A 25,127-nucleotide genomic window follows, 5' to 3' on the forward strand; every position below is an offset into this window, starting at 1 on the left:
CCCTTGAATGACTAAAAAGAAACTAATATAGTGAAAAGCATATAAACAATAGTATTGAGCTCGCGATGCTTGGTAAGGTCATCAGGTGCCAGTTAGATAGTAGGGCCTACGTATAGGATGAAAATTAAACAGGACAATGAGGACGTATCGAAACACCGTTACTACTCAATAAACTGATGACTATATTACAAGTTTTGTGGAAATGTTGAGTTCGTACTGCAAGGACACAAGGAAACCGATTCATCCGATAATCCTGAAATTTTTCGTGGGTTCGGTAATTTAATGGTCGATCTAGACTCTACTTTAAAAGGCCACATTGAAAAAACACTCGTGATTTTCCGGGACTGCCCAAAACTATACAGAATTAGCTTTTAGACTCGATCTATTCCGCGCGCCTTCAGTTCATATGTGCCAAGATTTCTCTGAGACAACAAGAACAACCATTACAGTCATCCAAAATCTTTACTCCGTTCATTTTTGTAGACGAAAACAGTCCTTACGCATCCTGTCCTAAAATTCCATCTAATAGCGGAATTTTTCGGGACACGTTTCTAAACGATATCATCTAGTACGGCTGTCCGTTTGGAAGATTTCGAGAACATGGAAAATCCTTCTAAATTACTATTTTAAAAAACATTTCACTTGCTTGTTTTGGTTTGCACAGCGCTCGATAATCAAGTTCAATTCATGGGCGTAACAATGAACAACGTGCGCATTTAGATACACCGGCCTTCATTCTTGCCTGTACACCTGTGTGTTGCCCGCTTATCACATTCGAACCCTCATAGCACTGAGCTAATGCTTTTCCAGGGGACTTATTTGCCTCCAGTCTATCTAGTTCGGCGAATAAAGCTTGACTAATTCCGTATAGGACCTATACGTAATTTTCACATCAGATCCTCAGTGATGGTTTTCATTAAATGTAATCATCATTGTATATCCAATTGGCAAAAACAGCGGATAAGGGCAGCCTTAGGGTACGTCCAAGATGCGCACTGGTTGTCTGAGTCAGACAGTCGGCGCTGACTGTCTGACTCCGAGTGGCAGGTGAGATGTGGCCATTATGAAAGCTGGTTGTCAGCTCAGACAGAGCTGCCACAAAAGAAAAGCTATGAGATACAACTGATCAGTGTAGCATGGAACCAACAAGAGAACAAGCTGCAGCTCTATTGCTGCTAAATGAAAATCTTACAACCAAGTTAAAACGAATGAGAAGTGATATACATCCAATTAATGAATTAAGATATATTTACGGGGGTACAAATTCCTTTTTCCACAGTTACTTGCCGACGAAAACAGATTTTTCGAATATTTCAGAATGAGTTCGGATGCGTTTTATTTTATTTTGTTACAAATTGAACACAGGCTTACGAAGAACTGGGCCAATTACCACAAAACCCCTATTCTTCCGGAAGAGAGATTGGTTGTCACCTTGAGGTAAGTAAACACTCTTTTTTTCAAAATGTCAAACACACTCAACCGAAAATCAACAGGCTGTGCGGCAGGTTGTCTGAAAGCAGAATGAACTAATCATTCCGGTAAACATCTGAGTCAGATTACCAGTGCGCAGGCTTCCTGCGCGCAAGTGCATTATGGCCAGTCCCGCTTAGCAACAAAGGACATACTTATGCCGACTCGGCACCGACTGTCTGACTCAGAAAACCAGCGTGCATCTTGGACATACCCTGAAGATCTCAATCTGTTCTTCTCCTTTCCGTTCAGGTTGTCAATAAGAATGTGTGGAAAAAGTACTGTGCCCCCACCCCCCCCAGCCCGACCTAACAGTCCACCGGCCACAGCTGGTTTAGAGGGTGTGTAGGGGTTGTAGTAAAGATGTAAAGGAGGGGGCATAAAAATATCTGGTAAGACCACAATATTAAGAGTATGGTCCCATCAACAACATTACTTGATACGAGAAATGGAAAGACCTAAAGGAATAATAATAATAATAAATAATAATAATAATAATAGTAATAATAATAATAATAATAATAATAATAATAGATGTGCCAACCTTTGAAGTGGATTATCAGTATTCGCCCTCCACCCCCGAGAAGAATTCCGAGTCAAGTCCAAAGCATGCTCCTTCCTTGTCGATAATGACACCCCCTTTGGCCTTCCCTCTAGCAATCTATTCCGAAGTATATCATATGACACAGCATTTGCACACAAACTGTTAGTTCTCGGATAAAACATTCCTTGTAGCTCGTTTCTCACGCAGCAGCTGCTTTTCAGTGTACTTTTCCTTCAAGCATCTTTCCCACTGGCATGGTATTTTCATCTTCTGAATCATAAGCGATTCCAGTGCAGGTGTGCTTAATGTAGGCCTTACTTCTTTCCAGGTACACTTAACACAGCAAATACAACATTACTGAAGGATTTATAGTGGAGAAGGGCAGCGCCTGAGCTCCTTCATTCACAATGAATTTTACAGCGCTTGTGGATAGCAAAGGAAGTCACGATCGAATAAGTATCGTTGTCAACTCACAAGCATTGAAACGAGGACGATTTAGGAGAAAAGCTCGAAAGGATTGAAAATTTTTCCTTCTTTTATTTTTTATCGTTCAAAATTATTTTTTTCGTGATAATGTCAGCTTTTCCGTAATAATTTTCCCTTTGACCGTAATTCCGTAATCGTGAGGTGAAATCCGTAATTATTACGGACAATCCGTAATAGTGTCCGCCTCTGTGGTGTAGTGGTGAGTGTGATTAGCTGCCATCCCCGGAGATCCGGGTTCGATTCCCGGCTCTGCCACGAAATTTGAAAAAGTGGTACGAGGGCTGGAACGGGGTCCACTCAGCCTCGGTAGGTCAACTGAGTAGAGGTGGATTCGATTCCCACCTCAGCCATCCTGGAAGTGGTTTTCCGTGGTTTCCCACTTCTCCTCCAGGCAAATGCTGGGATGGTACCTAAATTAAGGCCACGGCCGCTTCCTTCCCTCTTCCTTGTCTATCCCTTCCAATCTTCCCATCCCCTGCAAGGCCCCTGTTCAGCATAGCAGGTGAGGCCGCCTGGGCAAGGTACTGGTCATCCTCCCAAGTTGTATCCCCCAACCCGGAGTCTGGAGCTCCAGGATACTGCCCTTGAAGTGGTAGTGGTGAGATCCCTCGCCGAGTCCGAAGGAAAAGCCACCTCTGGAGGGTAAGCAGATTAAGAAAGAAAGAAAGAAAGAAAGAAAGAAAGAAAGAAAGAAAGAAAGAAAGAAATCCGTAATAGTTGGCACCTCTGTAATAATAATAATAATAATAATAATAATAATAATAATAATAATAATTGTATATCCGCCCCTTAGACTTTTCTCATACAGGATCGGGGATCCGGTCTAGAAAGCCAAGAATAATGGCTGAGAGTATTTGCGTGGTGACCACACGACACCTCACAATCTGCAGGTCTTCGGGCTGAGCAACAGTCGCATGGTAGGCCATGGATCTTCGGGGCTGCTGCGCCATGTGGCTTTTTTCAGGGTCCAGGGTGAGATGAGAAATTTACATGGGATGTTTTGCGGCCGGATGCACTTCCCGGCGTCATCCTCAGTTGAGGAGCTGATGAAGACGAAATCAATGATAGTGAATGCAATTGGGAAAAGGAGGTGTACGGAGTCGGCTGTGGCCTATGGAAAGGAACTGTCTCCGGCTAGTGAAGATGAAATGAATTATGGTGAATGTGAATGAAATTTGATGATGAGGTGTAAGGAATCGGCTGCGGCTTATTTGCCTGGAAGTGAAAATGGGAAAACACAGAAAACCATTCATAGTACCAGTACAGCCGACGGTGGGATTCGAACCCACGCATCTTCCGAATGCAGAGCTTGCCTCCATAGCAATAATGCACTAAACAACCTTTCCACTTCACCAAGCGCAATTTCACCATCATCATTGTATTTTTTCTCCACGAGCTCGGTTGTTCGCGAAGTCACCAGAAAGATTTCCTTTTACGCTGAGGTTTTCAAATATTCCTTCCAAATGTCCAGTGATTCTCTGGGATCTATTGTGAGTTCGCCTGATTTACTATTCATTTCCTCTTTCATCCCTTTCTAAGATCCTTTACTACTGTCCAGAAATGTTTCTCAGCCACTTCACCTAACTTTCGAAATCGTCCCACGACTACTTTTTGGATTCAGCAGCTATTTGTTTCGCACCGTTTCCTTTATCTACGCACAATTCCCTAGCTGCATTAGTCCTTGTTTGGAATCATTTCTGATACGCCTTCTGTTGACAGGTGCAAAATAAATATATGCAGGAAGAGTGGCTCGACCTCTTCAGTTGTAAATTTGAACAAATTGAATGTATTTTGTATTAATTCGGGAACAAAAGTCGTTCAGGCCGGGATTCGAACCTTACCTGTTATGGTGGTCACGACTTTTGTAGCCTGCAGCTGACTCACTTTTACAAGCTGTTCTCACTTCATCATTCCACCAAGATGTTCGCTATATCCTATCTTTACACACAGTTCTTCATAGGCATTCCCTGCTAATTCTATTACGGCATTACTGCATGCCATTCTCTTTCTATATCCTGAACATGCTTACTGTCCATTGTTCGGCATTGTTTGGTAAATTTCACTTACCATATCCATGTACGTCTGTGTCTGACTCTCAGGCTGAATGGTCAGCGTTGAGGCCTTCAGTTCAGAGGGTCCCACTTCGATTCCCGGCCAGGTCGGGGATTTTAATAACGTCTGATTAATTCTTCTAGCACGGCGACTGGGTGTTTGTGTTTTTTCCAACACTTTGCTCTTCATATTCAGATAAAACACTACACTACTAACCAGCACATAAACACGCAATAGAGATTACATTCTTCCATATAGGGTTGGCATCAGGAAGGACATTTGGTCATAAAACAGGGCCAAATCCGACACAGTTCGCACCCGCGACCACAAAGCTGTAGGAGAAAAAGGAATCCATGTACCTCTGTGTAATTTTCTCGTCCTGGAGACTTTCTACCCTTATTCGTCTGCAGAGAGATTTCACTTTCTCTATCATAGGCCTAGAGATACTTAATTCACTACAGATCAGTTAGTGGTCCATATCATCTAAAAGTCCCCAGAAAACCTTCACATTCCTAACAGATGTGCAGAATTCAAAGTCGATTAAGATATAGTCGAATATGGATCTGGTGCACCTATCCTCCCATGCGTTTATGATTTCAACTGTTTACGCTGATCTTTTTACAATATTCTACCATATGAATTTTAAACATAAACCCCTACATTCTGAATGGCAATGAAAGTGATATTTTACACTGAAATGTGACCGCCCTAAGAATTCGGCCAAGGACCGAAAGTAATTCCACCGAAGCCTTGAAAGTGTCTCCATAAAAAGCAACTGGACATCAAAGAGGTGAACGTTATACTCTCGTGTGTCGACTGCCTTTCCGGAGAAAGAAACACGTGCGAGTCCGAGGGTGGTCATTGTTCTAAGCTCTCTTCACTCATATAACGACCGCTTTAAGAGAACCTACAGTAGTTCAATGCTGTGACTTAAGAGGATAATCTAGCAGGTTCGCCGGCCTTGATTCGATTCCTGGCTCTGCTACGAATTCAACGCAAGTACGAGTGGATGTGAAAAGGATGCATTCAGCCTCACAATATAATCGAATAGAGAAAAGGGTAAAAATCCCACTTTCGCTCATCCTAAAATTCGCTCGCCATGGTTTTCAAGTTTCAATTCCAGGAAAATTCCGTGGTAGTGTCCAACACCTTGGCAACAACCGCTTCGTTTTCATTCCTAGCCCCAGTGCAAACACCACACAGACTTGTTATTAAATAATTTATCATACACTTAACACATAGGGCAGTCTACGAAAACCAGCGAGTCATAGAGTGTAACTATCGAATGATATCCTGATAGATACAAGAACCTGTATAAATTAACTCAGCAGTTTCCTCGAAGTATCGTTTACGGGATAAATTCATGAAAAAGGACAGTATATCGGAAGTGAGAATATTTTCTACAGATTCCAAGGATAGTCTATGCAATAACTGGTTTGAATCAGTAAATGTGAATATAGAAATTAGTCGATATAGTAGCTTTATCTTAAAATTATTTCCATTTTATATTTAATATAATAATTATTATAGCTGATGTAATCAATTACCCTTTTTATTTACAGATGTTTTTTATTGTTTCTTCATTCGTAATTACACTACAATTTAAATATCCAATCGTTGACTTAATTCCCGTTTTTCAACTGTTCTGCTTTTCGTTAGTCCTTCTCTTTATACTACCGGTACTAACTTGAACATAGGAACTAGCTGCCATGGCAACCCACAAAATTAATATCTACCAAATCACATGTGGTTTCCCACAATATCTCCAACAGCACTACACCAGTAATGATGTAACACGACACTTGCACGTCATTAGCGTGTCCCGATAATCATGTACTAAAACACAATAAAACATGTACATATGTACGCATTTCAAAATCTTGAAATATGTCATGAAAACATGAAGAAAGTAATACTTTACAGTAATGCAATGTTAATTTTCTAAGTTGCGATCTATGTAACAAGGAACAAAACTGTGTTTCAGGGTGTCGAATATGGAACTGCTCTTGTTATCGTCTAATAAGGTTTTGTATCGACTAGATGACCTTCCCACGTCGCATGAAGTAATTGATGCATATTTAAACTAGCACAAATCATCTGCTGTGTTCTCAAATTCAAAGGCTTCGTCACTGCCTTCACTTAGCACAGTGTTAATACAACTCATTGTACTAAATCCTAGGTTCATTTCATATTTACAGATAGCCAAGCAGTCATTAAGGCACTTGAAGCTGCCCGGGTTACATCCATAAGTGTTTGGTATTGTCATACACTTCTCCTGAAGCTCTCAGAGTACATTGTTGTTAAAATAATACGAGTACCTGGGCATGCAGGCATGGAAGGTAATGAAAAAGCAGATAAACTGGCAAGAAAATGGTCAGAAACACCTTTTGTGGGCCCAGAACCAGTATGTGGGATCTCTTATAGACAAGCCCGACTTTACATGGGTAAATGGGTACAAAAGAAACAAATTGAAAACTGGAAAAATGCTCCAGGATGCAGGCTTGCAAAAGAACTAATAATAAGCCCAAAGCGAGAAGCATACTAAGGAGCTGCTGGAACTCAGCAGAGAAAATATAAGATGGGTAGTAGGAATGCTGACTGGACACTGCCATCTTAAAAAGCACCTACACAGAATTGGAGTAATAAGAAACAATATATGTAGGAAATGTAACGATGTAATGTGAGGCGCTGGGAAGAATCAGAATCTCCACACTGGGATTGCCTGGTGAAGAGAGAAGAAACATCCGAGAAGCAGCTGCACATTGTTAAGCATTTTTTTGGCTGCATCTATATAAAATTCATAGTGGAAATGAAAATTGTGCATATCTCTTTTCACGGAATCAAAATTCTTTGCATAATAGGCTACAGCATCAACCAAGCTCAATGATCTCGTTAAAAATGGCTGAGGAAGAAGCCTGAGCTCCGGAAGAAGCTCTTCGACTTGATCAACTCTGGTATGATCCTTTAAGAATACCTTCTTTACATTCAAAATTAATTAACACCAGGAAATTTAGATGGAACCAGTTCTGCTAGACGATGGAATGTATGCACAAGGCATGTGAGATGTAACAATTCAGGACACAACACTTGCAAAACTAATACAGTCTTGCACGTGTATGGTGCTGCATCAGTCACAAGAAGGAAGCCATTGGTGTGTTTAACTCCATTAGGCCACAAACTTCTCACTCATCATTAAAGAGCTTTGTAATGGTCTAGCTGTTGGATTCCGATGACACTTCACAATTAACAACACAGGCTTAGTCACTTCAGTATCTTTCAACACTCCCATCACATTGGAATTGCTTCTCCCATGTACATCAGTTGTAAGCCTGACATGACAATCAACAAACCAATCAATCAATCAATCAATCAATCAATCAATCAATCAATCAATCAATCAATACTGATCTGCATTTAGGGCAGTCGCCCAGGTGGCAGATTCCTTATCTGTTGTTTTCCTAACCTTTTCCTAAATGATTTCAAAGAAATTGGAAATTTATTGAACATCTCCCTTGGTAAGTTATTCCAATCCCTAATTCCCCTTCCTATAAATGAATATTTGCCCCAATTTGTCCTCTTGAATTCCAACTTTATCTTCATATTGTGATATTTCCTACTTTTGTAAATGCCACTCAAACTTATTCGTCTACTAATGCCATTCCACGCCATCTCTCCGCTGACAGCTTGGAACATACCAGCAGCTCTCCTCCTTTCACTCAATTCTACCCAGCTCAAACTTTGCAACATTTTTGTAACGCTACTCTTTTGTTGGAAATCACCCAGAACAAATCAAGCTGCTTTCCTTTGGATTTTTTCCAGTTCTTGAATCAGGTAATCCTGGTGAGGGTCCCATACACTGGAACCATACTCTAGTTGGGGTCTTACCAGACTTATATACCCTCTCCTTTACATCTTTACTACAACCCCTAAACACCCTCATAACCATGTGCAGAGATCTGTACCCTTTATTTACAATCCCATTTATGTGATTACCCCAATGAAGATCTTTCCTTATATTAACACCTAGATACTTACAATGATCCCCAAAATGAACTTTCACCCCATCAATGCAGTAATTAAAACTGAGAAGACTTTTCCTATTTGTGAATCTCACAACCTGACTTTTAACCCCGTTTATCAACATACCAATGCCTGCTGTCCATCTCTCAACATTTTCGAGGTCACGTTGCAGTTGCTCACAATCTTGTAACTTATTTATTACTCTATAGAAAATAACATCATCCGCAAAAAGCCTTGCCTCCGATTCCACTTCTTTACTCATATCATTTATATTTATAAGAAAACATAAAGGTCCGATAATACTGCCTTGAGGAATTCCCCTCTTAATTATTACAGGGTCAGATAAAGCTTCACCTACTCTAATTCTTTAAGATCTATTTTCTAGAAATATAGCAACCCATTCAGTCACTCTTTTGTCTAGTCCAATTGCACTCATTTTTGCCAGCAGTATCCCATGATCCACCCTATCAAATGCTTTAGACAGGTCAATCGCAATACAGTCCATTGGACCTCCTAAATCCAAGATATCTGCTATATCTTGCTGGAATCCTACAAGTTGAGCTTCAGTGGAATAACCTTTCCTAAAACCGAACTGCCGTCCATCGAATCAGTTATTAATTTCACAAACATGTCTAATATAATCAGAAAGAATGCCTTCCCAAAGCTTCCATACAATGCATGTCAAACTTACTGGCCTGTAATTTTCAGCTTTATGTCTATCACCCTTTCCTTTATACACAGGGGCTACTATAGGAACTCTCTATTCATCTGGTATAGCTCCTCCGACCAAACAATAATCAAATAAGTACTCCAGATATGGTACTATATCCCAACGCATTGTCTTTAGTATATCCCCAGAAATCTGATCAATTCCAGCCGCTTTTCTAGTTTTCAACTTTTGTAAATGTCATTGTTATCATATGTAAATTTTAATACTTCTTTAGCCTTAGTCTCCTCCTCTATCTGGACATTATCTTTGTAACCAACAATCTTTACATACTGCTGACTGAATACTTCTGCCTTTTGAAGATCCTCACATACACACTCCCCTTGTTCATTAATTATTCCTGGAATGTCCTCTTGGAACCTGTTTCTGCCTTAAAATACATATACATACCCTTCCATTTTACACTAACATTCATCTGACATAGTCCCACACAGCATGATTTTTCTTAAATTTCCAAATAGGGATCTCAGCACAAAACGTGACAAATCTCCAAACTGAGATTTCAGAGGTCCTGGATGATTAGCAGCTTGAGACTGCTAGTAACAACTGTTTTGGAGATTTCGTCTTCGAAGCACGGGCTTGATGATGTGAAAACAAAACCGCTGGTCACAGGACACATTGTTCTCACAAACCAGGGAAAAGAAGTACTTTTCCATCTGTAGAAAAATGCTCAAATTCATCTGTGAAATGCTTTAACTTTGTGTGTCGCCCAAGTTTTTGCCTTCGGCATCGTTTGGTAATACCATACAATTGCTAAGGTCACTCTACAATTCAATCGATCTATCTTCTCTCAACAACAATAAAAGTGAATGCTATCTGGGCCTAGAACAATCAATCTAGGGGTGGTTTGCGGGAGTGAGAGAGTGTAAGCTAGACTAGAGGTATTCAACATATGGCCCGTGAAGGCATTTTTGTGCCCCCTGGCCGATTTTTTTTAAAGTTTTCAAGTTTCAGTTTATGCTTTTCGTAGATACCGAAAAACATAGTTACTAACTACACTGTTGTAATTTACGAAGACATAAAACCACAAGAAAAATCCCTAAATTATACGGTAGTTTTCTTCCTGACATGTGTTTCTTTTACTGGGCTATAGGAAAATCTAAGATGCATAATTATTACCACAATGAAAGCAGTTAAGGACTAGATTTTCTCCATTCGTTTCTAGACCTGCTGCTTTCCACCGTTGGTTATATAGGTACAGTCATCTTGGAACATCCAGAGGAAACGGCCAATTTACACCCAAAAATTGCTTCGGGAGGTTCACTGTCTACTTTACTGTGAGCTAACGTTCTTACGAACCATTGACATTTGAAGTCGTTTTAATAATTTACATCGAACGAAAATGTCCCTTTCCGAAGGTAGAAAAGCGGACAGCAAGTGCCGTGTTTTTAAATAAAATGAACTGGTGACTACTTTTGTATCTAGAACAATGGAAAAGTAATGTCTGATATGCAAAGAAAATACCGGGCAATTGACCAGTCCCTTGCGATTTAGTTTTATGCATCCCACCGAGTTTACTATAATTGTAAAATACATCGATCCCTCTCCCTAAACCATGGTAATATAACGAGATGTGTGGCTACGGGCTAAAAATGAACAGGAATCGTGAGCTCCACTATTAATTCATTGTAAATACGCCGAATGAACGCATAAAACGAGCACAGATATAAATAATATGTACCTTACAACAGGCAGTGCACACAGACCAGGAACAGGTTGGCTAGAAACTGTGCGCTGTGTATCAAACCTCGCAATAGCTCACTTGGCAGAAGCGCGGGAGTTGTGATAGCGGACGGTGCTCGAAGGATCGAGTCCCATGCAAATATTTTATTTTATTACAGCCAGTTACCTGGGAGGTGGCAAGGTTGCATACTTGATAGTTTCCACAGATGAATTTGTTTATTTGGTCCTCAAAAGGGCCAATGGTATGGAATGTTAAAATGGTGCAGCATGAACATATTATGAAGCATGATGTCCAGTTAAAACACAGATTAAAATGTTGTTATATGCATAGAATTGACAATTATAAAACAACATGAGGAGTGGCTACGTAAATAAAATTATATGCATGTTGTATATAAAAAGTGTGATGATAATGCCACATTAAAATAGTTTCCTTGATTAGATGAAGAAGGTGGAGTTATGTTGATGATACAAGTTGAACTTGATCGTGTATTGACAATATGGGCCTTTTTAAAAAAGAGTGAGCTAAAGAAAAAATTCAATTGAAATGTAAACTGAGTGCCCATCTGGTCACTCACCTCCTTGCCCGTCCTGTGTCGACCACTCCACCTCAAGTGTTAAAGCTAACTGAGTGACGTCCTCGAAGGTCGTTGAGGACAGACTAGGAGGAGAGGTCGAGGGGAGTTTAATGTAAGGGGAGAGGTGTGAGGTAAAGCATTACTCACGCGCCTTTGTGTAGAGAATTTAATGATTATCTCCTCGAAAATTATATTGATTTATCCGATATTTCATTCAGATTATAAATCGGGTTGCATTTTTGAACAATATTTATAAAAATGTTTTCCAAAATATTCAATAGATATCCTTTCTTACTTAATTGGAGGATTTAAAGGTCTTGTTTTATGTCCGTGAATATATGATTAGTATCGACCATATGAGAACCGAATGCTGAGAATCTGTCGTGTAAGGTTGCGGAGATGTTGTACAATGAGGTGGTGAGGAGTCGCATGAGATAGAGTGGCGCAGGAGGTTGAAGGTAGAAGCTAGTTGGGGGAAGGGGTAGACTGATGGGTTGACGAGGTGGACATAGAGGAGGGGCTGGGGCCTTCATTACTCCTAATGGGCAAGTACTTCAGGAGTTTTGCAATGAATTAACAATGTATAGTAATCTACAACTGTATAAGTCATAACAGTTTTATTCATTGTGCTTAATTCTACAGGCATTTCATATAAGCATTAGTTAAATTTCATAATGGACTGAACCGCTGTTCCAAATGAAGTATACTTAATTCTCATCATTCCTTCCCAATTGCAATTGATTTTATGCCACATTTGTTTGTGTTTAACCTATACTTATTCTTGTAATTGTGATTAATTTTCTGTCATTGATCAACATAGCACACATGAACAATCATCCATCTCTTAAGCAAGGGCGAATCTTTTTTTTTTCTTCACTAAACAAAATAGTGTACCATTCGACCCGTCAGTAGCCACATGTTTTACAGGGTCTGGAAGTCTGGCCAGAGATAAGTGCCTCTTGTCATCATGCTGCAAACAAATGATTTACAATGGTCTGGGATACCATTTCTATTACCACATTTACTCTGCAGTCCCCTATTACTGCCCTAAAAAAATTTCTGTCTTGTTGAAAGTCAGTACTTCGGTGGCATTGTTATTTCTTATCGATCAGCACATACAAACAACCGAACATCACTTCACATATTAGTCGGCAATTCAGTAGTACTAGGAAGCTTCATATACAGTTTTAAGCTATGATGTATCATTAGAACTGGCTGAACATACCACACGAAGCTCTGTGAAGCCACATATATAGTTCCCAGAAGTTTCCAGTGTACCACAAGTCAACTATTAGAGGCCAGGTCAACAGTGGTGCTGTTTACAACATCACACTCGCAAATTACAAACGTGACTTACTCGCCCCAAAATATGTACATCATTTTTACTGATCAGGCAGAGGGCAAAGAGTTGTATGTGAAAATTATAGTTCTGACGAGCAGAACTGAAAATACTGCACAATATCCTTACTATTCTTCATAAATCCTGCAATTCAGTACATGAAACAAACAGTTTTCACTTTCCATTCTTAACTACCACTCACCAGGAGTGCTTTCATTTTCACACTGCATGCGATGCTGCACTCCAAATGCCATACACAGACCATCTGCAGAATAGCCAAACGTACCCAGTTTTTCTAAAATCTTCTACTATTCCACTTACGGAATGGGATCTGCAAATGGTCACTGCCTGTTCTCATATCATATATACAGGCAGCAGATGTAATCACTGAAGACCTAAAACAGTAGAGGGATATTAAATGCAGAGCATTGATAATTATGTTTTTTCTAAATATCTTAACATTTTTCAATGAGTAGGCATATAGCAATCATTTCACGTAGTATATGCTAGGCTTCCAAACATAATATGCAGACAATCAGCCTGTTGTCCTCTCCAGTTTAAGCATGTAAGCATTAACCGTTCGTATAAGCATTAACCATTTAAATAAGGTGTATACACAGGCAGCACTCTGGTCATATTACACTGACACTGCATACACACACATGAAAACCATCCAAAATACTCAGATGCTTAACAATTTAACATGAACACCTTAATTTTATTTGATACCACCCAAAACCTACAAGGATACCACAAGCTTTGACTTTTTAAGGAGCAGAAAACACATTGAAATTTAAAAACTGACCTTAGAAAGAACAATTTGTCATCACATTCATATAATATCACTGGCATTTGAAAAATGTGAAATTTCTCATGCACCAGGTAGTATAAGCCAAAATACAATCATTCCTTCCCAACAGTCAAATTTGGAATGACAAAGCTGTAACCAAATGATACTTCATTGAAAGCTCCAAGTCTTCTGGTGAGATATCTTAATAGAACACTTCTAATTCTCATGAACAGCACACCTCTTTCCTTTTCCATAGTTCTTACAGTATTATAAGTACCTTTTTGATATGCAAGATTAGAAACTGTTCTTTGAATTTTCAAAGTAGCTGTAAACAAATCATGTGTAAAGTATGCAGCAGATTCTGAGCTGATGACGTACTTGCCTCACATAGTGAGCTTGAACTTTTACTTTCAGCACTATAAATAATTATGTATTTTTAGAGAGTACATGTAAAATACTTCATCACTCGCAATTTGTGGTGTATCATGCCTGACAGTCATTTTTTGTTGTATTGTAACTTGAAGTGAAGACTGAAATAGAAGAAAGGTCAAATGCTAATTTCACACATAACAAGGCAAACCACCCAAGAGTGCTGAAGCATGTTATGGAAAGTGTTCAGTAAAAGTCTAACAATAAAAAAACTTGTGAAATTAATATACGAGTTTAACAGTGTGTCTGCATCAGCCATCTCTAGTGTGCAGAAAAAACTGGCCCAGAAAGGGAAGGTTACAACAAAGGAAAGGAAAAACGCCTGTGTTGCGAACAAGTGATAAGTTTGTAAACTAAACTATGACAGCAGATCAGAAGGATCCAACGTGGATGGAATCAAGCCCCTACTGGACTCGAGATTGTCACTGAAATAAGTGAGAGTTCTAATCAGTTATTTTATTACCAAATTATTGCAGAGGCTTTGAAATTTGCTCTTTGATTTTAGCGAGCTATTTGGGACCTAATAATGAATAGAGATATTTTTTGTTTGACCATACTATAATACACTAACTACATGTGACATAACATCATAATGATTTACATTTAGATACTGCCATTCATTAAAATACTGTTGTTATTCCAACAATTTATTTCCAACAACTGAACAATTGAATTGATAAAACAGAACTCAAACATTAACCCAACTTCAAACACTCCATTCCCCAGATAAATTTCATAAACTGCACAATAAACAACCTGCATTTAAAATGAAGTCACTTCTGACTATATTAATTTTATAATAAACAGAGTTCACTCCCTGTGTCTTAATGTGTCTTGACTATGAGATTAAATGTCTGTGAAGGCCATGTGTTGGAACTACCACAGTCAGGAACACTCAAGGTCAATGCCTGCCATCTGTATACTTCCAAAAACGATATTCCACTATCCTAGACCATTTAGTAATTTCTGATACAACCATTAAAGTCATGAATATCAATATTTTTATTTAAGTGATGTACATCCTGTTGCAAGGTTGATTGTTTTCAGATTTTATCACAGTACCTGTAGATGGTATAACACAGTATTGCACTTGAAATATGAAATGATTGGAAGAGGGAAGTGCATGCATACAGATATGTTGTAAAACTCAAAACTTAAGAGATTTAATTAATGTCAAACAAAGAAAGTCGTACGCGTCTTACTCAGTATCAGTCAGGAATTCATCCTAACCACAGTGTTACAACAGCTCTGGTGAAAGTAATTAATGATACCGGATGAGCTATGGATAATGGTCAGCTAACAATTTTAATATTATTAGATCTGACTAAAGCCTTAGACTGCATTGATAAAGACATACCTATGCCAAAATTAGAACTATTGAACTTTCCATCCAATGTAAGAACATGGACAAAATGTTTTCTGTCAAATCATAGTCAGTGTGTTCATATCATGGAAAGAACATCCTTATGGAAGCAGGTTGAGACAGGGATGCCTCAGGGTTCTATAATTTTTCCTCTTCTTTACTTTTATATTAATGCTATTTCATCAAATATTAAGAACTGTAAATATCATCTATATACAGACAATTTACAGGTCTATGCTCACACGAAAGTAACTGGTATTCGTGAAGCTGTAAAATTAATAAAAAGACCTTGTACATGTTGAATTGTACAAACTCATCAGAATGAACCCCGTTAAATCATAAGCTATGATGATAGGTACATCCAAAACCCATTATCACTTAACAAATGTAAATATCCCAGCAATAACATTGAATGGAATCATTATCCCTTTTGAAAGTAAAGTTAAAAGATTTAGGATTAATACTGGACAAAACCTAAACTGGACAGAACATGTAACAGCTATATGCCAATGACTATTTTTCTCCTATCACTCATTTTCTTTCAAGATCATAAAGATGTTGGTTCAACAGCTAATAATGCCTTTATTTATTTTTATTTATTTTGCTAGTTGCTTTACGTCGCACCGACACAGATACGTCTTATGGCGACGATAATGCCTTTATTTGACTACCGTGATGTCGTGTATGGCAGACTAAGAGGCACCCTCTCTAATAGACTTCACAGAGCTCAGAATGCTTGTGTCTGCTTTATAATGAGCATTCCAAAATTTCACCATGTAACTCCTGCATTCCATGACATAAATTGGCTTAAACTAAACAAGCATCATAGCTATCACTCTCTGCTTCTACTCCACAAAATAAAATACAAGCAGGCACCCTCTTATCTAACAAATTCATTCCAGTTGCCTTCAACCATTCATAACATTCTAACCAGAGCTACAGCTAACCTAATCCTCAAATTTCTTTTTATTTACAAATTAGGACAACTTTCTTAATTCTCAGTTATGTTATACACAGTACATTTATTTTTTCTTTTAATGTGTTTTTTGTAATTGTGTACAGTTTAGTGTTACAGTGTGTAATATATCGTTAAACTGTGCAATAGGGTGACGTCAGAGGCCACCACTATGACTGATCACAAACACATATGTTGAGATATCAGCAAGCCAGTACACGTCAGTGCTCATAGCTGTTCTGTCTCTGTTCCCCACTATGATGAGAAGGATGACAGGCGCTGGCAGAGTGATCACTCAGAGATGCACGGAAGCAGAAGAGATTGTAGCAGATTGTGGCTATTCCAGACAATCACAGACTCTCTGTCTCTTTCTTCCATCAGTTGTCTCCCTCGCACAATAATCGTTATGAGCTGCACAGTTACCATGGCCAATCTCTATACTATGAGACATGGTTTGACATAATAGCATGCTTTACAGCCTGAGTCATGCCACGGGAATACAACAACAACAACAATAATAATAATAATAATAATAATAATAATAATAATAATAATGGTTCATGTTTGTGGGTTACTGTAGTTGCGTCATAGTTCGTGAACCATGGGCAACGGCTGAGTGGCCCAGTAAGTGGTCCTGAGAGTCGGGATACCAGTTGCTATGGAATGGGAGTGGGCATCTCAGACATTTTCTGAGTCATGGTGCTCCTTCTACTCAGGCGGCTAGGACTATACAATTCACCGGTAGTCCATAACCCGTTAGAGGAAAGATCCTCACTTGGACTACGTGCAAGTAGGGTAGGATCATGCTTCATGAATTTACCGAGCTCAGAACATTTTAAGCAAGCCTTGGACCTATGGGAGTAACGGAGTCCCAGTCCCATTTGACAGGCGAGGGACCCCTTGGAAACAACTTGGCGAACGAAATGGAATTCGATGGGGAGCTATCAATATTAATGGGGCTTATGGGAGAAAGAAAGTAGAACTGGCCGAGTCAGCAAAGAGGATGCATCAGGATGTGCTAGGAGTAAGTGATATTCGGATAAGAGGAGATAACGGGGAAGAGATAGGAGATTATAAAGTGTACTTGACGGGTGTTAGAAAGGGAAGGGCAGAGTCTGGGGTAGGGCTGTTTATCAGGAAGACCATTGCACGCAACATTGTTTCTGTTAGGCACGTAAATGAGCGAATGATGTGGGTAGATTTGTCAGTTGGAGGAATTAGGACAAGAATTGTGTCCGTGTATTCACCATGTGAGGGTGCAGATGAGGATGCAGTTGACAAGTTTTATGAAACATTGAGTGACATCGTGGTCAGGGTCAACAGCAAGGATAGAATAGTTCTAATGGGCGATTTCAATGCGAGAGTTGGGAATAGAACTGAAGGATATGAAAGGGTGATTGGTAAATGTGGGGAAGATATGGAAGCTAATGGGAATGGGAAGCGTTTGCTGGACTTCTGTGCTAGTATGGGTTTAGCTGTTACGAATACATTCTTCAAGCATAAGGCTATACACCGCTACACATGGGAGGCTAGGGGTACCAGATCCATAATAGACTATATCATAACCGACTTTGAATTCAGGAAATCTGTTACGAATGTACGAGTTTTTCGTGGATTTTTCGATGATACAGACCACTATCTGATCTGTAGTGAACTAAGTATCTCTAGGCCTAGGGCAGAGAAAGCAAAATCTGTCTGCAAATGAATAAGGGTAGAAAATCTCCAGGACGAGGAAATTAGACAGAAGTACACGGATATGATTAGTGAGAAGTTTCGAACAGTAGACAGTAAGCAGGTTCAGGATATAGAAAGTGAATGGGTGGCATACAGGGATGCTGAAGTAGAAACAGCAAGGGAATGCCTAGGAACAACTGTGTGTAAAGGTGGGAAAAGGCGAACAACTTGGTGGAATGATGAAGTGAGAGCAGCCTGTAAACGTAAAAAGAAGGCTTATCAGAAATGGCTCCTTTGCTAGGGGCTTTACGTCGCACCGACACAGATAGGTCTTATGGCGACGATGGGATAGGAAAGGCCTAGGAGTTGGAAGGAAGCAGCCGTGGCCTTAATTAAGGTACAGCCCCAGCATTTGCCTGGTGTGAAAATGGGAAACCACGGAAAACCATCTTCAGGGCTGCCGATAGTGGGATTCGAACCTACTATCTCCCGGATGCAAGCTCACAGCCGCGCGCCTCTACGCGCACGGCCAACTCGCCCAGTGGAAGAAATAGCTCCAAACAAGGACCGAGGCAGACAGGGATTTGTACGTAGATGAAAGAAACAAGAGCGAAACAAATAGTTGTTGAATCCAAAAAGAAGTCATGGGAAGATTTTGGTAATAACCTGGAAAGACTAGGTCAAGCAGCAGGGAAACCTTTCTGGACAGTAATAGAGAATCATAGGAAGGGAGGGAAAAGGGAAATGAACAGTGTTTTGAGTAATTCAGGTGAACTCATAATAGATCCCAGGGAATCACTGAAGAGGTGGAGGGAATATTTTGAACGTCTTCTGAATGTAAAAGGAAATCAACCTGGTGGTGTTTCAAACAGCCAAACTCATGGGGAGGAGGAAAATAATGTTGGTGAAATTGCGCTTGAGGAAGTGGAAAGGATGGTAAAAAAACTCCATTGTCATAAGGCAACAGGAACAGATGAAATTAGACCTGAAATGGTGAAGTATAGTGGGAAGGCAGGGATGAAATGGCTTCATAGAGTAGTGAAATTAGCATGCAGTGTTGGTAAGGTACCTTCAGATTAGACAAAAGCAGTAATTGCACCTATCTATAAGCAAGGGAACAGGAAGGATTGCAACAACTATTGAGGTATCTCATTGATTAGCATACCAGGCAAAGTATTCACTAGCATTTTGGAAGGGAGGGTGCTATCAGTGGTTGAAAGGAAGTTGGATGAAAACCAGTGTGGTTTCAGACCACAGAGAGGCTGTCAGGATCAGATTTTCAGTATGCGCCAGGTATTTGAAAAATGCTACGAGAAGAATAGCCAGTTGTGTTTATGTTTCGTAGATCTAGAGAAAGCATATGACAGGGTACCGAGGGAAATGATGTTCACTATACTGGAGGACTATGGAATTAAAGGTAGATTATTAAAATCAATCAAAGGCATTTATGTTGACAATTGGGCTTCAGTGAGAATTGATGGTAGAATGAGTTCTTGGTTCAGGGTACTTACAGGGGTTAGACAAGGCTGTAATCTTTCACCTTTGCTGTTCGTAGTTTACATCGATCATCTGCTGAAAGGTATAAAATGGCAGGGAGGGATTCAGTTAGGTGGAAATGTAGTAAGCAGTTTGGCCTATGCTGACGACTTGGTCTTAATGGCAGATTGTGCCGAAAGCCTGCAGTCTAATATCTTGGAACTTGAAAATAGGCGCAATGAGTATGGTACGAAAATTAGCCTCTCGAAGACTAAATTGATGTCAGTGGGAAAGAAATTCAACAGAATTGAATGTCAGATGGGTGATACAAAGCTAGAACAGGTCGATAATTTCAAGTATTTAGGTTGTGTGTTTTCCCAGGACGGTAATATAGTAAGTGAGATTGAATCAAGGTGTAGTAAAGCTAACGCAGTGAGCTCGCAGTTGCGATCAGCAGTATTCTGTAAGAAGGAAGTCAGCTCCCAGACGAAACTATTTTTACATCGGTCTGTTTTCAGACCAACTTTGCTTTACGGGAGCAAAAGCTGGGTGGACTCAGGATATCTTATTCATAAGTTAGAAGTAACAGACATGAAAGTAGCAAGAATGATTGCTGGTACAAACAGGTGGGAACAATGGCAGGAAGGTACTCGGAATGAGGAGGTAAAGGCTAATTTAGGAATGAACTCGATGGATGAAGCTGTACGCATAAACCGGCTTCGGTGGGGGGGTCATGTGAGGCGAATGGAGGAGGATAGGTTACCTAGGAGAATAATGGACTCTGCTATGGAGGGTAAGAGAAGTAGAGGGAGACCAAGACGACGATGGTTAGACTCGGTTTCTAACGATTTAAGGATAAGAGGTATAGAACTAAATGAGGCCACAACACTAGTTGCAAATCGAGGATTGTGGCGAAGTTTAGTAAATTCTCAGAGGCTTGCAGACTGAACGCTGAAAGGCATAACAGTCTATAATGATAATGTATGTATGTATGTATGTATAATAATAATAATAATAATAATAATAATAACACCTATGATGGCATTCAATAAGACACAAGTTTCATAATGCTCGAACAAGCATTGGAAATACTAAAATATGTTGCATTTGTATTATTATTTAAAGGTTAGGAAATTACAACAAGTATTTCACACAAATTACCAAACCCATGTGTCTCTGTTTGTAGTCAATTTATTCCCAAAAGTGAACAAAATACGAGTCACAATAAATTATTGAATGCAACATGTTGTGAAGGAGACAGGAAACCTGAAGTGATATTTTGCTTCACTTTTTGCCCCCTTACAGGAAATAGATAAATTAATGTTATTCGCTTTACACTCAGTCCGGCATGAACATTTAACTTTACTAGCAAAGTAAAGACCTGGAATTACATTATCATTAACAGTAAAATGTAAGCTACACCACACCTGAACTAATGGAATACTATATAGATTGCACACCCCATGTACTGCCAGCTTTAACACTAGAATGGCTCAAAATCTTACATTCCTAGAACAGTGGTGAAGGTTCATTATAACCCATCATACGAAGTACTTGGAAATATTCAAATTATAACTCAATAAGAGATGTACTTTCTTCTACTGCGTTTCCACACAAAGACCTGACAATAGTGTATAGATCTTTTACGTTACTGATGGACACATTAATAATCACAAACAACAGCATCATTTTTCTGTTTCTCTAAGGAGTTTTCCTAACTAACACCTTTTAGTCAGTCAGTCGTCCACATTGCAACAATTAAACAATTATAAATTTTCAGACTTACTTTAAGAAAATTAAAAACATCTTAAACACATTCTGCACACACAACTTCTACTTTTCGTGCATATATTCCTCACACTGCTTCAAGGCACTTTACTGCAGGCATCACTAAATTAGTTCCCTTTACACAGACCAACTTGGCACTTCTTCCACTTTTAGACGGACGCGGTCCTACAGCCTCTTGTTGTTGTTGCCCTTGCTCATCCCGTCTTGTTAGTTCACTTGCCAGCTGAACGATGAACTTCTTCCGCTTCACCTTCTTACCCGTTATTTGCTTATAAATGACCCAAACATCGATAGCTGTTAAGTCTGGTATATTGTAAAAGACATGCAATGGCCACCTTCTGCATGTAATCTTGGTAGTATATTTATGAGAGATTTGGCTGACAGCATCTATCCCAAGTTTCGTGCCATTGTAGAAAGTTAGTTTCTGGCTGCTTATTTCTTCTGTGCTCATTATTATTTGAGCCTTCCATGTGCTAAGCAGAAGGACATTCTTGTTCTTCTTCCCTTGGTACACTGTCAACGTGCAGTGCGTGATCCCAATCTGTTGCAAGATGGTTGTAAAGCATAATTCAGACTTGGACTACTTCATCTCAGTGGGGATTTCATGACGAACAGGGTTGATTTTTCCCACCAACAAGTTTCTTTTTTTGTCTTGGAGCATCTTAGCAAGCTGGAGAGATGTGAAGAAGCTGTCTATCATCACGTTTCTTCCTTGGTTTAGAAACGGTTCCATGAGGCAAAGCACGACATACTTTCCCAGTGGCTGCTTATCCAGGCGCATGTCGACATTACCAAGGTATGGAAAGGCATTGCAGATGTATTTTTTGGCCTCATCTGCAGCAATCCAGAATTTGAGTCCATACTTGTTGTGCTTGTTTGTCACAAATTAGGTAAATCTTCACCTGGTTTTGTTGGGGAGAAACTGTCCATCTACTGTCATATTTTCACTTATGTGGTAACAGTAAAGCAAATTTTCCACAAATCTGTCCCACATTTCAGTGACAAGAGCAGACCTGTTAGTTTGCAGGTGGTCAGCTCATGTCGATTTTTCATCAAAACGGAGAAATCTGAGAAGCTCTCAAAATCCATCTCTCAACACTGTGTCCATGAACTGTTGTCCACAAAAACACAACCATAGACCCCCCCCACACACACCTTTCGAACACAGAACAACTCGGGTATAACATCGAACACCTCGAGGGTCCAGTACGTGTTCTTGAGTTCTTCCTAAGCGTTTGATTCTCTGTGTAGTTTCACTGGACAAAGCCTAGATTCATCAAAGAGGAGACAAAAGGCACTAATGAGAGAGTGGTCAACTTGCTGGTAAGCATATGTAGTGGGACCTCTCCGCTCTTTCAGGACGTTCACTGCAGCCCACCTTCCAAACGAAGAGTTTGAATCCAAGACCTCCCACTCAGTTCCGTCTCGAGCAACCGTTTTCACTGACGAAACACATAGCTGAGACCGAGATATTTGAGGCAAATTTGAAGGCAGATTAGCACTTTCAAATTCTCCTGCTGATAATCCAGCCTCTATCTCATTATGATCTTCGTCCTCGCTAGTCTCTCTTGACTCAAGCAAAATATCATCATATGAATAGTACAGTTCCTTTTCAGATTAACATATGAATTTTCTAGCATACAAGATGCCTCGTCAGTAGAAAGACAATCATAACACAACATGTCTGTAAAGAGAACACTTTCTAAACGATTTGATGCTCTAACTGGAGCACTTAACTGACAGTAAGAGCTCAACAATACTAATAATCCAGGCCAGGTACACACTGTTGTCTGACAATGCAAACTGCTGCGTTGTAGTAAGGAATTGTATAGGTGTCAAAATGACCCCATCCGCTGTCCAGTGTATGTCATATAAAAAAATCTATGAAAATGTAAATATTTTGCTGGGTGCAATACATCACCGTAAAGAAGACAAGAATCTATAAAAAGTCTACATATCTGAATAGAAACAATGTAAGAGTGTGAGCATTAAAGAAAAATTGAAAGTGGGTGTCATTTTCACCCCTTCTGCTGTTCTATCATTAAGCGGTTAGTAGAAGTATGTATATCCTTTTCATTCACTCTCCTTCACTACCACGTGCACTCCCTCTTATTTGTCTCTCTCTCGAAGTACTACTTGCTGCATATGATTCGCGTACTGTCTACATATCAGTCTCGTTCGATCAATTTGTTTGGGTCCAGTCTTAGATCGAAAGCTTAATTCTGATGAGACAAGTCATTTCCCTGTGTTTTCCATGTATATTTTTGGCAGGAATTCAATACCCCAAAATTTGCCGATGACATTATCTTATCTGAGACTGCAGAAATTGCTCAAATGGTACGGACAGAGGGGATAGTGTACAAGATGAAAATAAATAAGTCCAAAACAAAAGTAATGGTGTGCAGTCGAACACAGTCAGGTAATGCAAGAAATATTAAGTGAGATGTGCAGATGAATCACGAATTAAGAGATACTGAATTGAATTAGTGAGAGGAGAGTGATTTGGCAAAATTTGATGAGAAGAAGCGACAGAATGATAGGACACATTTTAAGACACCCAGGACTTTTTCAATTAATTTTTGGAGTAAGTGTAGGTGGTATGAATGGTAGGGGAAGACCAAGGTATGAATATGACAAGCAGATTAGAACAGATGTAGGACGTAGTAGTTACATAGAAATGAAAAGATTAGCGCAGGATAGAGTGGCATAGACAGCTGCATAAAACCAGTCAATGGATTGATGACACACATTTTCCGCATTTGTATTTCTCTGTTTTTGCAGAATATGTGTACTCTGGAATTGCACAACAATCTTCAACCTGGCCGCAAAAACCCTCTTTAGTTATAGGCCTCCAATTTGTTGGATTTAGCTCATTTGCTCCTCTTTAGAGCAAGACTGTACAAGCCTGATTGAAAAGTGTGGGAACGAATCCGGTATTTAGCACCATTGTAGAGATTATTATTATTATTATTATTATTATTATTATTATTATTATTATTATTATTATAGATATCAGGTTGTTGTTGATTCCTCAGACTAAAACACTGAGGACGGGAGAGAGGGGCTTGTTGGAGTTACCTCCTCCTTGCATAGTTGTCTCGTAAGATTCGTTGAGTGCTATCCACTATGCTTCATTCATGCAGTTCGGATACTCTTCTCATACACAATTACTGTATTGGGATTGGAAAAGGTGGAAGAGCAATGGTCATCAATATCTTGAACAAATACGCATTTGTTGGTAAAGATCCTTTCTTATAGCTATTCTTTGTTGGTTATAATAGAGAACTGGATTCCTCTGTACACTGGTGCTTTTTTTTAAATGCTATTTTGTTCGGGCGTCGACCTACAAAGATCTTTTGCCCCTACTGGCACCATATGTTATGAACCTGTGTGTATTTGGAAATTGTGGAATTGTAAAGTGTTGAATGTGAGGAAAGGAACATTAAGGATGACTCAAACACCCAGTTCCCAGGCCAGGGATATTAATCATTTACAATTAAAAACCCCTGACCAGGCCAGGAATCGAACCCAGGGCCACCGGGTGACAGGCGGACGCGTTGCCCCCTATACAGCGCAGTCGTGAAGTACGAGTGGTAAGTAATGGTGCAGAACAATCATTTGTATTTGAAATAGCTAATTGACTACACTGGGGCTACTATAGCAACTCTCCATCCATTTTGATACAGCTCCCTCATGCAAACAATAATCTAGCAAGTATTTCAGACATGGCATGTCACTCAGTTCAGTGGGTGG

General features: G+C 39.6%; 1 protein-coding gene across 7 annotated transcripts in view; it reads right to left on the reverse strand.

Moving 5' to 3' along the window:
- LOC136862768 (zinc finger protein 431) overlaps nucleotides 1-25,127 on the reverse strand; it is a 277,839-nt gene that overhangs the window by 185,428 nt on the left and 67,284 nt on the right. Inside the window, exon 2 of one of the 7 annotated variants that reach the window (XM_067139006.2) lies at nucleotides 13,186-13,294. The exons of 5 other annotated variants lie outside the window; for them this stretch is intronic. The gene's annotated coding sequence lies outside the window, so the exon portion shown is untranslated. Of the gene's footprint in view, nucleotides 1-13,101; nucleotides 13,295-25,127 lie in introns of those variants that run through there. One more of the 7 variants, XM_067139007.2, reaches the window with a different exon arrangement.

The sequence above is a fragment of the Anabrus simplex genome, chromosome 2 (assembly GCF_040414725.1).
Source record: "Anabrus simplex isolate iqAnaSimp1 chromosome 2, ASM4041472v1, whole genome shotgun sequence".
NCBI lineage: Eukaryota > Metazoa > Arthropoda > Insecta > Orthoptera > Tettigoniidae > Anabrus > Anabrus simplex.